This window comes from Neophocaena asiaeorientalis, unplaced genomic scaffold (genome assembly GCF_003031525.2).
Source record: "Neophocaena asiaeorientalis asiaeorientalis breed wild unplaced genomic scaffold, Neophocaena_asiaeorientalis_V1.1 scaffold45, whole genome shotgun sequence".
NCBI classification, from domain to species: Eukaryota; Metazoa; Chordata; class Mammalia; order Artiodactyla; family Phocoenidae; genus Neophocaena; species Neophocaena asiaeorientalis.
Window position 1 is genome coordinate 8,907,222 of NW_020174642.1, and position 15,894 is coordinate 8,923,115.

The 15,894-nt window shown below is 47.6% G+C and overlaps 1 protein-coding gene across 1 annotated transcript in view; it reads right to left on the bottom strand.

Annotated features, from left to right (window-relative positions):
- DSCAM (DS cell adhesion molecule) overlaps nucleotides 1–15,894 on the bottom strand; it is a 737,093-nt gene that overhangs the window by 648,604 nt on the left and 72,595 nt on the right. The gene's annotated exons all lie outside the window — the stretch shown is intronic.

Genomic DNA, 15,894 nt, shown 5'->3' on the forward strand with positions numbered 1-15,894 from the left:
TAATATCCGTCAGGGCTTCCCTGGTGGCGCAGCGGTTGAGAGTCCGCCTGCCGATGCAGGGGACACGGGTTCGTGCCCCGGTCCGGGAAGATCCCACATGCCGCGGAGCGGCTGGGCCCGTGAGCCATGGCCGCTGAGCCTGCGCATCCGGAGCCTGTGCTCCGCAACGGGAGAGGCCACAACAGAGAGAGGCCCGCGTACCACAAAACAAAACAAAACAAAACATATAGCATTTATTTAGCGGTTGCCACATGCTAAGTACGGTACTAAACACTTTCATATTTTAACTCACTTAATCCTTACCACCCACATCCCTAGGAAGGAGGTATTTTTATCCCCATTTTATACACAAGGAAATTAAGGCACAGAAAGGTCGGTCAAAGGTCATACAGTTTGTATGTCTTGGAGCCAGAATTGCAACCCAGGCCATGTAGCTTGCAAGCCTGTGCTATTAATTTCTAGAATATTCTACAGCTCTGTGAAGAAAGTGGCAATATATACATATTTTACTATACTGTACATACAAGAGATCATGTCAATCAAAATCTATGGTTGATTACCCACAAAAAATGATTGCAGTAAATTTTCCCACCCCTCTGTACTTGGCCTTTGTAATGTGGCTGCAGCTCCTCGCATGAAGAAGTGTCTTCTTCTCAAGTCCTTGAATCTGGGCTTGACCGTGTGACTTGCTTTAACCAATGGAATATTTACAAACATGATGCAAGCAAAGGCCTGAAAACTACCTGTGCACTGGAACTTGCTGGAGACATGGGATGACCACCACGTGGGCAAGCTAGGCTAGCCCCCTGGGAGCTAAGAAACACAAGTAGAGGCCCAGCCAACCCAGCCATCCCAACAGAAGCCCTTTAAATGGGTGGTTTGAGAATGATCTGCAATGTTCTCTTCCCTTGCCTTCTAACTCCTGGTCTTTTCGTTGATTTGTTCACCAAGGCATGGCTGAACCCTCCCTATATGCCTGACATTGTTTTGTGTGCAGGACTCTGTACGTATGGTGTAATGAGAAGAAATGTGTCTCCCAAAAAGGTATGTTCAAGGTCTAATCCCCAGTACCTATGAATGTGAACTTATTTGGGAACAGACATAACCAACGTTCCAGAGATGCAGAGACGGACACACCAGGAGAATATCATGGGATGACAGGGGCAGAGAATGGAGTGATGCAGCCATAAACCGAGGGTTGCTGGCAGCCACCAGGAGCTGGGATTGAGGGCTGGAACAGACCCCCCTCAGAGCGTCCAGAAGGAACTAACCCTGCCAACACCTCAATTTCCTACTTCTGGCCACCAGAACGCTGGAACTATCAATATCTTGTTTTAAGGCACTTTGTCATAGCAGCCTAGGAAATTAATATGTATATATATTCTGGGAAACATAGAAAAAGAACCCGGAGAAGAAAGAAAGATCACAAAATAAGAAACTGAAACTGAGATACAGATTGGAGGAGGTGCAGTAACTTCTGGCATAAAAGTGAATGAATCCCTTTGCTAACACCTATCCTTCTCCGGGGCCCACTGTGGCTCTGCAGTCAGCTGCCTGCTTGCCTGAGGACCAGGAGAGCCACCCTGGACACCTTGGGAGAGGAAGGTGCTAAACCAGCTCCTAAGGGAGCCTTTACATCCCAAGTGGGCTTGTCTTTCTTCCAGCCAAGACATGCCTGGCAGAAATTCAGGAGAAACAGGCTTCTTCAGAAGGCCTGGTCAAGACACACTCCTACTCTAGCAGGTGGTGTTAAGGCAGACATCTGATCTGTAGCTCTTCGTCTGGCCTGCACCCAAACGTGCATCCTAGTTAATAAATTACTCCCAAAGAACCCCAATGTGCTTGTGACGATCCTCAGAGCAGAGGGGTCTAGGCTACACAGGGCTGCCTGACAGGAGTACTGGGGTGAGGACTGGGGGGATAGGACCATGTGGGAGGGAGAAATCACAACAGCTCCTTCCCAGCCCAGATCTCTGTCTTTGCCCCATCCCACCTCCAGGGTGTTGAGTCCTTCTGGAACGAGAACTAATCACCCAGGGGGACCCCAGATTCCACACCCCTCAGCCTTTCAAACTGTTTCTTATTCTAATTCCATCCGGAGTGTCCCATCTCACCTCCCACCACTCCCCAAAACCCCAACAATCAAGACCCCTCACTATCCCCTAATTCTTCCAACATCATGGCAGCCTTGCAGCCAACTCTACTCTGGGTGCCTCACGGCACTTTGGAGTCTCTCTCTGTTGCTTGACATCTTTTTGAAGCCTGATGAAAATAACCAGCTGAACAACCTCGAAAGTGTGTGTGTGTCTCCACTACGCCCTTCCAATCACTGATAAATACGCATGATACGGAGAAAAGCTGGCTCACCTGTCTCAGCCTCTTCCTCTTCTAGTTGGGGGACTCCAGGGAGCGTTCTTAAAGATTAATACTCACGTCAACAGGGACTTGTGCTGCTAAGACCCTTCGGTGCTGCCTTCGGCACAGATCTGGTCCAGTTCTCAGACTTCTGCCCTGGCTGTTGGCCTGGTGGACCCCACAGCCCTTGCTATACAAGCAGGAGAACCAGCTAAGTCCGACACGAATACGAGTGGTCGCAGTTTGCCTACAACCACTTCCCCATCTCTGAGATGCTCCCTGGTGGCGGTCAACGCACAGCACGAGGTGGTGCCTATGCTTTCAGCACCACCTTCCCCCCCTCCCCCCTCTGTCTCAGCATCGAAGTCCAGCCGTCGCCCTCCACACCCCAAAGGAGGGAGGTGGTGAGAGGCAGAATTCACCTCTCCGATCCCCACTTAGAATCTGGCACTGCATCTGATCCTTTCACACCCATTGATTCCACTGGTCCTTGCCTCAATCCTGCTCCAAGTATTACAAGATTATTCCCATTTTTTAAGATAAGGAAACTGAGGCTGAGAGAGGCACGGTAACCTGCACAAAAATCCATGCGTCATATAGAGCAGAATTCGGATTTGCTTCCCAGCCAGGCCTGCCCCAGAGAAAATGCTCTTTCAACCGGACCACAGAGGCCTCAGCTGCAGGCCATTCAGAGTTAAAAGTTGCCACTTACAGACACTCAAAGCCAATCAGCAGCGTCACTGTTTCGCCATAGTCAGGCAGGCAAGAGCCAGAAAAATCACTGCAGCTGTGGCAATTCCGCTGCACAGATTCTCTGTGATCCCCTCCGTCCCCACTGGCCAATGTCTTGCATGGCTGTCCTCTGCTCCTGGAGCTCCATGAGACAGGGTCTCTGGGGAACAGCACACCAACTGTACCCATGACAGCACCCAGCCCCCCTGCATCTCCGCCTGCTGTGCCCGACCCCCAGACTGACCTTCCTATCCACCCCTTCATCCTCCCAGCTGGTGCTCTGGCTTAAGTAGAACAGGGTTCCCCAAGACACCTTGCTGGGCACCAACTCAATCTCACAACCCCAGTGAGTGTGTGTGCAGAGAGAGAGAGGCAGAAAGACAGATACGCAGATAGACTGCGGAGCTCTGGGCTGGGCTTCAAAATGGATGGAAGGACTTACTTACAATCTTGAGGTTCCTGGACCACAGCTTGGTACTCAGCTCCTCCCCTTTCCCTGCTATGATGCAGGAATCACTGCTGAATTTCTACCTTCCTAGCTTCAATGCCTCCATCCCATCTGTAACCTGGCAACTCCTATGGAACAAGCTGGTCTGGTATCTGAATTGAGTGGAACCTGGATGGGGGCTTGAAATTGTTAGTGAGTGACTCCAAATCAAGTCTTAGGCTTTGTCTATGCTCTTTCCAGGTAGTGGGCTTTATCATCCATTACTCTATGCGACTTTGCTAAACCCAAGTACAGCTCCGGGATGCTCCAAGCTCACCAGCTTGGTACCAGCATTATTTTCCTATTTGCCACTGTAACAAATCACCACATACTTCGTGGCTTTAAATAACACAGATTTATTATCTCACCGTCCTAGAGGTTAGAAGACCACATGGGTGGGCAGAGACGGCCCTTCCTAAGGCTGCAGAGAAGGATCGCTTCCTTGTCTTTGCCTGCAGTCCTTGGCTTGTGGCCCCTTCTTCCATCTCCTCGCTCTGTCTCTCTCTCCTTCCGTCCCCTGCCCTTCTGCTCTCCTCTTGTAAGGACCCCCGTGACTACACTGGGCTTACCTAGATCACCTCCCCACTCAAGCTCTTAACTCAATCCCATCTGCAAAGTCCTGACTGTCATGTAAGGTAGCATCATCACTGGTTCCAGGATTAGGACATGGGCATTTAGGGGGCCTACACTGGCACCCACGTGTGCCATAACCCACAGAGGGCGCTGTGGACTCATAGGCCAGGAGCTGTATCTTCAAAAGTTTTGAACCTCACAGGGCCTTGTCCTTGAGGGCCGAAATTTTTTTTTAAGTGATTTTTTAAAATTAATTAATTAATTAATTTTTATTTTTGGCTGTGTTGGGTCTTTGTTGCTGTGCACGGGCTTTCTCTAGTTGCGGCGAGTGGGGACTACTCTTTGTTGCTGTGCGTGGGCTTCTCGTTGCGGTGGCTTCTTTTGCGGAGCATGGGCTCCAGGCTCACAGGCTTCAGCAGTTGTGGCTCGCAGGCTCAGTAGTTGTGGCACATGGGCTCTACAGCGCAAGCTCAGTAGTTGTGGCGCACGGGCTTAGCTGCTCCACGGCATGTGGGATCCTCCCAGACCAGGGCTCGAACCCATATCCCCTGCATTGGCAGGCAGACTCTTAACAGCGCCACCAGGGAAGTCCCTTGATGGCCGTTTGACATATAGTGTTTGGATAAATGAATGGAGAGTATGTGGACTGAACTGTGTCCCTTCAAAATACAAGTATTGAAATCATAACCCCCATTAGCTCAGAATGTGACCACATTTAAAGATAGGGTTTTACAGAAGTCATCAAGGTAAAATGAGGTCATTGTGAGTGGGCTCTAATGCGATCTGACTCTGTCCTTATGAAAAGGGGGAAACCTGGACACAGACACACAGGGGGAGGGCATGTGAACAGGAAGACGGCCGTCTGCAAGTCAGGAGGTATGGTACTCAGTCTTCTCCCACAGGCCTCTAAGGAATCCAGCACCTTGAAAGTCTACTGTTAAGTCCCCCAGCGTGTGGCGCTTGTTATAACAGCCCTAGCAAATGAGCGCAGATAATAGAGCTCCTAATTAGAGAGCACTCTGGTACATTGAAAGTAAGATTTAAAAAAAGAAAAGAAAAGAACTTGTCACAGGGTTCTGTGCCACCAGAAGTATTTCACACTAGCTGTTAGTTTGGGGGCAGGCGGAGGGGGCTTAGAGCATCATTTCCTAATCAGTGTTGTTGCCATCTCTGGGTGCATGGATATTAAAGCAAAGATGGCTGGGCACCTGCCCCTCTCCCAGTGAGGCGTCCTGGCCCCAGGAGAGGATGCTGCCCCTCGGACCCCCGGGCTCCACCCTGCACAGAGCAAGACCAGACTGGAGGCAAACTTCTAAGGAGTTGCCAGGCCCCTCTGGTCCCTGGGCAGCCCTGCTGGTCTTCCTGTGTGGTCTCCACCTGTCTGCCGTCAAGTGTAACTCTGCCCCCAAGCCCAGAGCTCTGTGTGAGTCATCCACACCTTTATTATGAACTGTTTATTCTCCAGGGTGTCTGTGGCCACAAGTGACATCTCCAGTTAAGAACAACAACTACAAGAGTGTCCCCTGAGAAAGAATTTTGGGGCTTTGGACAGCGGTGGGGTAAAGAATTTGGGCGAGGGTAATCCAGTCATTGCAGGTAGGGTATGGCCCCCTCACAAGACCATCTTTGACATCTTGTAAAATGTTCAGGAAGGGATTTTCTCCAGAAGAAATTAGTTCAGGGTCATCTTATTAGAAATAGGTTAAGTATTTGCTGGAGGCCACCAATAAGATGGGTGGTGATTTGGTGTCCACGACCAAAGATGACCCCTCGCACTGCACTGCCAGTGTGTTTATTAAAGCCAGTGAAAGGTCTTGATCTCTGGATGCCCCCTTATTGTGCATCTTACACACCAGTAGTGGGGAATTACTTACTGATCAATTGTGGGGAAAATAATTAGCTTCCCTCCACCCCGGGCTAATTACAGAGAGCATCATTTAGGCAACGCCGTGCACACATGTGCAGCCCACCTCCACCCTGCCTTCCCAGACCGGCCGGGAGGCAGACAGCAAGTGCATTCCGGTGACAGCTGGCAAGCCAGCCTCTGGGAATGAAACATTTTAGCACTTCATAAATTTCTAACAAGGTTTCAGATTGCCGCCGTTTCCCTCCTCTCAGCTCTGTCAACTAGTGAAAGGGAGGGGAAAAATAGACTAATTAAATCTACAGTGAGAAAGTGCTACTGGTAAGATTGCTACTTATTAAAAATAATGAACTGTTAGGACCAATTTGCAAAGTAGGTGAAATTCTCCCCATTTCCCCTATATATAAAAACACATCCTTCTGATTGTATATGTATTGGGTATATATGGATATATATCAGAACGGAATATGATATATGACATTCTTAAACCTAATGGAAAGTGACACATAATAAAGTAAAACATTGAGAGACCATGTAACAATACTCGATATGAACACTGAGGCTTGATACCGTGTACAAAGTAGGTCATTTCAAATTCTTTTCCCACATGATTGTTATCGCAAGAAAAATTATTGCCGGTGACGTACCAAATGGAGAGAAACACAGCCTTGAAAACCTTCCTGAAATGACAATTTCCAAGTTTTGATCACCATCACTAATTTTTTAAAATAACAGTAGCAATAAAGCTCTCTTCATTCTTTCACTCTCTGTTTTAAAAGGAAAGATAGTCAACTGGAGATATGCAAGACTGAGGGGCAGGGCGAGCAAAGAGAAAGGAAAATAACTCACAAAGTATTTCACTGTCAACTAAAAAACATGTAAGCAGCTTGGTGGGGGGGGGGTAAATTCAGAAAAATAAAAGATAAAATTTTAAAGAATTTTATTCTGAGGAAAGCAACGTACCCTCCTGTTTCTATGAGCACAAGTTATGTAACTGCAGCTGTCTTCAGCCTGTAGGTGTATCTCATACAAGAACTACACAGGCTGCTATGCAGGGGACAGTATCGGACATGTGAATAGAATAGGGCAAAAACGAGGGTGCTGACAATCCTGTCGGTAACTCGGGGTCCAAATCCCTCTGAGCCAAGCGCACAGCCAAGCACAAAGCAGGTACTGGAGAACAAGCAGCTGCTGGGCCGGGATTATCAGTGCTGCCTGCCCCTGCCCACCACACGTCTGACATCCCCTGCACAGGGCTGATCTACTTCACCTGATGCCTGCTTTCTTTTTCAGCCTGAGAAGGCTGACCTTTAGGATGACGTATATAAACAAACTTCCGCAGCTAGGATGGGAGGAAAATGCAGAGAAGAACATGCGCCCTATTTATGTTCGGGAAAATAAACAGACCTTTAAAGTACCGGCCCAGATGATATTCACAACAGTGACCTCAGGGTTGGAAATCTCACAACGGCTCCCGACTGAATTTCAGATGCAAATGATCACTTGGTATTAATTTCAGCCTTGCTAATGTTTGGTCCCGAGCATCACAGCTAATTGGCAGGAGGAACTGCCAGTTCTGCTGATGGCAGCCCCGTGGGACACTTGGGATCTTCTGAGTGGTAGAATCCACAGTCACTGGATAGTGTCAGCTTGCCAGTTATGAACCTTGGTATCTCTCTCGCCACTCTCTCCCTTCCCCTCCCCTTCCCCCTCTCCCTCTCGCCTTCTCTCTCTCCGTGTGTGTGTGTGTGTGTGTGTGTGTGTGTGTGTGTGTGTGTGTGTGTGTGTTTCTACATATGCAGAGGTTTGGTGACAGGGACAAAAAGAAAAAAAAATTGAGAGTAATAAACAGTGTGATTAAGTGGAAGAGTACTTATAAAACACTCCAATGTTGACTGACAATGCCAAGCAAGGTAAAAGTGATTCTAGAAATTCATCCAGGCTTTTAACACATAGGCTGCGACTTCACTAAAGAAAACAAGGTCCCCCCGGGCCACCCTATACCCAGATTACAGCTCGGGGCCACTGAAGGGGACCCACCCATCTGCCCCATTACTTTACAGTGACACCCCCTGTGTGGACTGCAATGTGGTCATTCTGAGTACAGCATCGTAACATACATTTTCCCTGTTTTTTTATCCAAACGCCCAAGTGATTTTATGGGCATCGTCTGATCTACTGCTTGCCACAACTACATCCATCTTGTCTTCCACCAACAGAAACGATTATTCTCTATCTCTCCCAGCAATTCCTACAGGGCATAACCAGTAAGGACAAGACAAGTGACCAGCCAGCATTTTGGGCTTAATGAATGAACCCGACCTGAGTTTATTCTCATCAAACACAATTTCCATTTCCAGGTGTTTACAAGGTTCATCCAACATCACATGAAGGTCTTTTCCTGGTAAATTTAGAAATCCATCTGCTGCTAGAAGCACTGATGCACTTTGCTCACCAGATATGGAAGTGTTTCAAGGTAAAAACAGGCTTCCCAAGGAACGTGTTGATTGTAATCAGAGTGAAGCCAGCAGTTACCAGGAACTGAAGTTGAGCGTTGAACCGTGGGCATGACCTGGAGGTATGGAGGAGCTTACTGAGAATGAGAAAAACTGCTTTTTCTTTGGAAAGGGAGGTGGAGGTCTATGTGGGATACAGCTGAAATTATCTGAAAGGGGACATTATCAGAGGGACTGACATTAAACATGGCAGTTAAAGATCTCCTTCAATGTCAAGGTGAAGTGTTTTGGGGCTGCAAAAGTAGACCTATCTCTAGAGGGTGGTTGGGGGATATTTGCTCACATGAATTCACTGGAGTCTCCACCTTAGAAGCTCGGGGGTCCTGCCCCTGCCCACTTCAATCTCCTCTAAGGCTCTGAGTGGCCATGAGCAGAGCCAGATGCCCTCCCCTGACCTGCAATATTCCAGAACAAACAGTGACATTTACATCCCTGTGATAAACTACTTGCTCCCCCATAAATATTCTGAATGGTTTGAACTTTTGGAGTGGAACCTTCTAGAAAAGATGCTGTGGCATCTTAAATGCTCAAACTCCATTTTTCTTTGGGGAAGTGTGAGCACCCTGGCCAGAGCCTCACAGGCGACCTCAGCTATGAAAACTGGCCCATTGTGCTGCCTCCGTGGGGTAGAAGAAAGCGAGTCCTGGGCCCCCGGAGCACAGAGGCTGAGTGTAAGCAGCGCCCAACGTCACGCAGTGAGAACCCGACAGAGGCCCCGAGTCCTAGGCCGGCCCCCTTCACTCACCCCTGGAGAGGCGGTCTTGCAGCTTTGTCTGGGCATCTTGTGTTTAGCCGCACAGAACCCTGAGCTCTTTTCGCAAGTCAAACCAAGAAACACCCTCTAAATTATACCCGTTACCTTCCTAGAAATAATAGTGAATTGTTACATAACTGGTCTTTGTTATCACAAAACAAACCACTTCCCTCCGGTTTTTCCGTTTCTCCAAAGTTAGCATTAGTTTCCCATCCCTTTTCACCATCTCTTTCCGCTATTGGCAGGTTAGGGTCACAGTGTCAAGGCAGCATGGTGGGACTCACAGCTCCAGCCCGAGGAGATCCATAATTCATGCATAAGTACCTCTTCCAAGACTGGGACCCTGGGATACAGGGATGGCCTGGCGCCAACTTCAAAATTTGCCCACAAGAACTCGTCATGTGAGTTTTCTCCATGAAATCATAGCGAGATATTCTCAGTCACTGGGGTAGCCAGTTCAGGGCTGGAAGCCCTCTGCATCTTCTCAGCACAGTTGGGGCTGCAGGAGAAGAAATAATAGCCAGCACTCAGCGCCAGCAGCTGGCCACCTGCTGCTCTAAACCTTCTGTGAGCACAGACTCACTTAATTCTCACAGCAGCCCTACAGGAGGGAGATGTTATTATCAACCCCACTTTCCAGATGAGAACACTGAGACACAGAACAGTTAGGTAAGCTGCCCAAGCCATACAGCTGATGAGAAGAGGCACAGAGCTTCAAACCCTGAAACATGGACAACCTAATTAGGAAACCTTTTTTCACAGTTACTAAGAAGCAGGTAAAGCATGATAAACATGTTGGGGGCATAATTTCAATGTAAAAAATAAAAGAAGAGGTAAAAAGTTGCCAAGTTGAGGAGCATACGAGGACCTGGGCAGTCTTTTCTTGTGGAAACCCCTAGAAAGATTTAGGAAAACATTTTTTAAAAAGCAGCCTTCGAAGGGAAGGGAATGGAATAAACATAAGGCTGCATGGGGATGGGCGGGGGCATCACTCCCGGGCTCAGGGGCGGCAGTCTCCTGGCTAAACAGGGTGGGCGGGTCAGCGGACAGACACACTTAGGACTGATGTGGTAGGAAACGGCCGGCGAGGTGTGCGGAGTACAGAAGGGACAGAGGGGCTGCATCAGGAAGGGAGCTTTCATCAGCACGAGAACCACGTGGCTCTTTTTTCCAGGCGCCCTTTGAGCAGGTGCTGGACTGTGTGTCCTTCAAGGACCTCACTGCTCGCTCAGCTGCTGTCGGGACGCCGTTATGAACTGAGATGGGGGAGGGGGGGGCTAGTACCGGGAATGGAAAGAAGTGAGGTCATCTCAAAGAACAGAGTGCCCTTTGCAGCTTTTCTGAAAGCTGGAGTTCTGAAAGCAGCACTCCTTGAAGACGTGTACCCTGCTGCTCCCTGGGACCGTGAACAAGTTACCTCTCGGCATCAACGCTAGGTGAGAGAGGGTACCTCCTTGACCCCCCTTTCTGCCAGGCGCACCTCTACCCACGGTTGACGGAAGCTACACCAGAGCTTGCTCAGTTTGCTATCTCTGTCCCTCAGTGCCTCGTTCATTCCCATCTAAACTGCACCTCTAAGTAAACCGAGCACAAGCCAAGAAAGTATGAAGGTATAACGGAGAGCCCTGAACAGCACATTTTTATTCTCAGTTGCTCTGGGTAAAACTCTGAAAACAATTTGTTTGATTTGTGACGCTACTGTTTCTGCCTCAAGAACTGTTTTTGATTTGGAAAGGCATTCCAAGTAGGTACACCGGAGAATGCAACCTAAAGTAGCCAGGTGATTTAATTTTACATGCGTGTTTTATTTCCAGGGAAGATGAGTATGTTGCATACAATGGAGAGAAAAAAAATTGGAGACTGGAGTTCCTGATGTCATCTTTATGTGAACATTCTTTATTATTTCATAAAATGTAACCATGTTAATGGGAAAGAGGCCATGAAAAATATTCATTTTTGCTACACATGCTGGTAACCACAAAATAAGATGTATAGGAACTGATACCAAATTTTCGTTAATAAGGATTGCTACTCCGTCCTGTTGTGTCAACACAAATTCCATTCCTCATTTTTGTTATTAAACGTTTTGTGAGTAATGGATGCAGAAAGCAATTCAGTGGTCATCACCTATCTCCTTCCTCTCAGTTAAAGGTATTTCAGACCTGCATCCTGTACCATCAGCTGGTCCTGGTTCTGTATGGAGCTCAGTCAGTTACAGGAACTGCCTCAGTCCTCCCTCAGCGGGAGCCCCGCCCCTCTCGGATGGCTTCTCCGGCCAAATTCCCTGCATCTCTCTGGATCATGTGACTCCCCTCCCCAACCGCAGAGAGCTGGAAGAATGGTGAGCATCTGATGTGCTGGGCAGCATGGTGCCATTTGTGCGTGTCTCTGGTCAAGCAAAGCGGTTACCACTCATCACGTATCAGGACCTATAACAAATTCCACAACCTCACCGGATGTGGATTAAGAAACAATTACTGGCATAGTAGAAGCTGTGATGCCCCAGCACTGGGCCCCTTTTCCAAGCTGGGGCACCCATCTCCTAGCTGCTATGAGGCTCAAAAGCTCATGCCTCTCAGCTACCACACCACCACCCCCCGCCCCAGAAAATTATCTGCCAAACAATAACCAGCTGACCCCACTTCTCCCTGACAGCCCAGTCAGTAACTGAGCCAGGGTTCAGACAGGTGACCCCCGCCACAGGTGCCATGAGTCCCGCAGGAGGGCACCGTGCCCCAGAGCTCTCCTGTGAGGTCAGGCGGAGTGCAGACTCCCGTTGAAAGCATCCCTGACTCACCTGGCTCCTCCCACAGCCCTTCTTCAACCAGCCCTGCGAGCACTTGCACAAGAACCCCCTTCTCAGGTTCTGCTTCTGGAACCAACTGTAGTAGGTTCCTGGGGCTGCCCTGACAAATGACCACAAGATGGGGGAGGCTTAAGGCAACAGGAATTCACTCTCCCACAGTCTGGAGGACAGAAGTCAGGAATTAGGGTGCAGGCAGGGTTGGTTTTCCTGGAGGCTCTGGGGAAGGAACTATCCCATGCCTTTGCTGACTCCTGGTATCTGCCGGCAATCCTTGGAATCCCTTGTTTGGTGGAGGCATCCTTCCGATATCTGCCTCCATCTTCACACGACTTGCTCTCTCTGTGTCTCTAAGGTCCAATTCTCCCTCTACTTTCTCTCATAAGGACACCAGTTCTCCAGATTTCCAGGATCTGGAGACCCTATTTTCAAATAAGGGCACATATCCTGAGGTTCCAGGCGAACATGGATTTGGGGGACGCTTCAACCCACTACACCAAAACTAAGTCAATTGAGCAAAGTACCTACAAGCCAAGGTTAGCAAGAGAAGGCATGGGTCCCCCCACCTTCACTCTGACCCCATGGAAAGTCATGCTGGGCTCGGGTTCTACAATGAACATGCAGTGCGGCTGTGAATTTCAGGGAGGTCCCCTCCACCCTGCCGCTCTCCCTTCTAATAAGGCAAGTGTAAGAGCAATCCTGCACACAAGGGAAGAATCAGGCTACTGGGGCCTCAGGGTGGGCCTATGGGATGCCAGCTGTTTGCCAGTTGTTTGGGGCTTGGGGATCCACTGGAAGCTGGATTCAGGTGCAACCCCAGCGGGAAGGAAGCCACTGGTCCCACAGGAGGCTGAAATCGGGGTGAGCTCCTCCCTCCCTCTACACACGCTGGGGGACGTGCCAGCTGAGACTCTGTCCAACAGGCAGGAGAGAGCTCCCAGGGCGCCTGCAGACAGCTGCGCTTTTTACACCATACCCTACAAGGACGTCAGCCTGGGACTTGGTGACGCACTGTGAGAGCTCTGCCACGAGACGATTCTTCCTCTCTCAATTCTACTATACAATGCAGAGTCAAAGAGCATCAGAGCGCTAAAGAGTAGAACAGGCAGTGTGCATAACGGGCAGTGAAGTCAGAGGCGTGTTGGTAAAAGCAGCTATGCCCAGAATCTGTGAGTGAAGTGAACAGCGGGAACCAGAGTGGAGGCCCATGAATTGCATAGGAGGGGTCAGTGAGACGACATGGGCTCCAGAGCCCCCAGGGAGCCTCAGTCACCTTCCAGTTCTAGTTTCCAGAAGGTCCACCCGCATAACAGTTCCTTTCTTCCTTGGTATCTGGTCGTGTAGCTGAGGATCCTAGCATTCTCACTACAAATGGATATTTTATAATAAACTCCCATTACTTGCAGTGACATGAGTCAGTCTTATTTTAGTGCATTACAACGAGCCAACAGAACATCCCATAAAGTTAGGAGGATACAGCTAGTCCAGTGTGTGCCCCTACATTAAAAGCCTTACCCACAGAGCACCTTTACACTGAAAGCCACAACAGTCATTACTGGGTCTTACTTGTGTCTCAGATGAGTCTGAGATTCAGTTTAGTGAAACATCTTGCCATGATCACTCAGGGAGCTCAACTCAGATCTGCTAAATGGCCTCAAAAAAGCAAGCTGAGGGGCTTCCCTGGTGGCGCAGTGGTTGAGAGTCCACCTGCCGATGCAGGGGACGCGGGTTCGTGCCCCGGTCCAGGAAGATCCCACATGCCACGGGGCGGCTGGGCCCGTGAGCCGTGGCCGCTGAGCCTGCACGTCTGGAGCCTGTGGTCTGCAATGGGAGAGGCCACAGCAGTGAGAGGGCCGCGTACCGCAAAAAAAAAAAAAAAAATCACACTGGGCTTTTAATTCAATATGTCAGAATAAGTCTATTCATGTTCCCTCTTCTGCCCCAAAACTTCCTTCAAATAAGAGCAATAGCCTAAGAAAAACGAAAAATGGCAAACAAAATGGAGCAATCAGCAACTGAGAGATTTCAACAGATTCTGAAGCGCAGATTCCTCTCATCACAAAGCAATGATACCTATTCCACGCGCTCTGACCACTTACGTAATGCTCCCAGTTTCCCTGTGTATGTGCTCAGTCTTGAATATAAATACACAACCAGTGGCCATCAGATATTTGAGGAATGCTCACATCATAAAAGAGTAAGACCAAGATAAATAAATATGAAAACACAAACCTTGGATGAGACATAATCAAGAAAATGAAAGAAAACTAAAATTATCATCATCATCATCTCTAAGAAATATCCAGCAAGGAATTCTAGAAGATAATTTATTTGTAAGATAAGAATAGAATAATAATGGACACTATGAGAAACATTAACAGAAATGAAGAACTGAATGAAAAGGACAGATGCACAGCTAACTGGAATCTCAGGAACATAAAAATGAATGCGAAGAAATACTTAAAAGAAAGTAATGGTAAAATTTTTTGGACTGACAGAAAACGTGGACCAAAAATCCCCAAAGCATGATATACTAAGTTAAATAAAAGTTAAAAGTTAAATAAAAAATTCACGTCTAAGCACACTTGGATAAAAATTACAGAATATCAAAATACAAACAGAAGATATTAAATGCAGCCAGAGAAAAAGAGCAAATGATCTACAAAAGGGTAAGAATTAAAATGATAGCTGACACCCCAACTATGCCAAAGAAATCCAGAGACAGTGATATATTACCTTCAAAGTGTAGAGGGGAAATAACAGTCCATGTAGAAGTGTGTACCCAGCAAAATACTCTTTCATGAAAAGGATGAAATAAGGATAGTTAGAGATCACAGAAACTAAGAGTATACTACAAAGAGACCAGAAATAAAGGAAAACCTAAAGAATACACTTCAAGAAAAAAGAATATGATCCCACAAGGATGGTCTGAGATCCAAGTAGGAATGAACAAATGACATGATAAAACTGTAGCTAAATCCAAACCAATATCATCTAAGTAAGGTCATAATAAAATAATGCCTAATGTCTAGATTAAAAAACATAACAACAAGTACATGTAAGCCTTGAGATGGGTAATCAAAATCAATGTGGTCCAACCCTGTCTCCAAGAGGAGACCACAGACTGGGTGGCTTATAAACAACCTACATTTTATTTCTCACTGTTCTGGAGGCTGGAAGTCCAAGGTCAAGGCACCGGCAGACTTGGTGTCAGGTGAGGGCTCTCTTCCTGGTTCAGAGAAGGCACCTTCTGGGTGTGTCTTCACATGGTGAAAGAGGTGAGGAAGCACTCTGGGGCCTCTTTTATAGGGGTACTGATCCCATTCATGAGGGCTCCACATTCATGACCTAACCACCTCCCAAAGGACCCGTCTCCTAATACCATCACATTGGGCATTACGTTTCAACATATGAAGTTTAGGTGGATGTAAACATTCAACCTATAGTACCTGGTTTGTTGTGGGTTTGTTTTTTTTTTTCCTGTGGAAGAAGGTGGCTAGGTTATCATTTACCTGTAGACCTTTGCTAGTTTAAATGCACATGGGAAAATTCCAAGGTAAATTTAAACATACAGAAAGAGAAAATGTGTCCTAAATAAGTAGAACAAAAAAGAAAAACTCATTAGACAAAGAAAGAAAGGTGAAAGTATAAATACAATAAAGTCAAAAAGTAAGACAGGAGAAAGAAATCCAAGGTATCAATCATTAGAATGAATGAAAGCACACTGAACTTGAGTTTGGATAATCCTATCCTAGTCTGGGGTAGCAAACTATTGTTTTCCAGTATAGAAGACTAATTTTTGAGCATGAT